Raw genomic sequence first — 1,662 nt, 5'->3', positions numbered from 1 at the left:
TGCCTCAGCCTCCCGAGTAGCTGGGATTACAGCCATCTACCACCCCGCCTGACTAATTTTTTGTATTTTTAATAGAGATGGGGTTTCATCGTGTTGGCCAGGCTGGTCTAGAACTCATGACCTCAGGTGATCCGCCCTCCTCAGCCTCCCAAAGTGCTGGGATGACAGGCGTGAGCCACTGCACCCACCTGGATATAGCTTTTGTGACAACTATAATGACTATTAGATCCCTGATATGTAAACTTGGTCCCTAAGAAGGACGTGGACGAATTTCCATAAGGAAGCTAGGGTCTTCTAAGCTAGAAGAAATTGACACTCAATTATTACTTTCTGAAACACAAAGTCAGAGAGACCTGTGGCTGTTGACAGGCTGGCTGTGGCCAAAGGACAGTGACAGGGAAGGGCCACAAAGTCCTTGAAATAATTAATTTCAGTAAAGAGGGAGCCCAGTCTGATGCCCTCAAGGGTTGATTCCAGTCCAGTAGGCAGCTGCTGCTGAAAGCGGCTCTGATAACCTGCTAGGCAACATTTCATAATTAGCAGCATTATTTATTGGATGTGCAGAATCAGTTTCCTGCTACAAAGAGGTAGCAAAGGAGGTAATTGGTTAATTGGACATCTGCACTGTCCTTCCTGGGGTATGGAAGTTTGAGAGACTTCTCTGACCAGTTACATCCTTGAAGATTTGAGGGTAAATTTGGAAAAAGGCAGATGTTGAATATCTTGTTAATCTAGTCTGTGGAGTCTCCAGATAATTTTCATTTTATACAAAAAAGTTTTCTATATGGCCGGGCGCGGTGACTCAAGCCTGTAATCCCAGCACTTTGGGAGGCCGAGACGGGCGGATCACGAGGTCAGGAGATCGAGACCATCCTGGCTAACACGATGAAACCCCGTCTCTACTAAAAAATACAAAAAACTAGCCAGGCATGGTGGCGGGCGCCTGTAGTCCCAGCTACTCGGGAGGCTGAGGCAGGAGAATGGCGTGAACCCGGGAGGCGGAGCTTGCAGTGAGCTGAGATCCGGCCACTGCACTCCAGCCTGGGCGACAGCGAGAGACTCTGTCTCAAAAAAAAAAAAAAAAAAAAAAGTTTTCAAGGATATGTATTTATCATCGTATCACAATATTTGGTAATAGGTCATACCAGATACATTGGAAAGAACCTATATCCATCCACAGGGGAATTAGTTTTTGTTGCTGTTGTTGTTGTTTGTTTGTTATTTTTGAGACAGAGTATCGCTCTCTCACCCAGGGTGGAATGCAGTGGCACGATCTTCACCGCAATCTCCGCCTCCCGGGTACCGGTTCAAGCAATTCTCCTGCCTTAGCCTCCCGAGTAGCTAGGATTACAGGTGCCCACCACCACGCCTGGCTAGTTTTTGTATTTTTAGTGAGACGGGGTTTTACCATGCTGGCCAGGCTGGTCTCGAACTCCTGACCTCAAGTGATCCACCCGCCTCAGCCTCCCAAAGTGCTGGAATTTCAGGCGTGAGCTACTGCGCCCCCCCTTGTTTGTTTTTGAGATGGAGTCTCACTCTGTCGCCCAGGCTGGAGTGCAGTGGCGTGATCTCGGCTCACTGCAACCTCCGACTCCCGGGTTCAAGCAATTCTCCTGCCTCAGCCTCTTGAGGAGCTGGGATTGCTGGTGCCCACCACCACGT

The sequence above is a fragment of the Macaca mulatta genome, chromosome 16 (assembly GCF_049350105.2).
Source record: "Macaca mulatta isolate MMU2019108-1 chromosome 16, T2T-MMU8v2.0, whole genome shotgun sequence".
In the NCBI taxonomy this organism is placed as follows: domain Eukaryota; kingdom Metazoa; phylum Chordata; class Mammalia; order Primates; family Cercopithecidae; genus Macaca; species Macaca mulatta.
Note: the sequence above shows the minus strand (reverse complement) of the source record.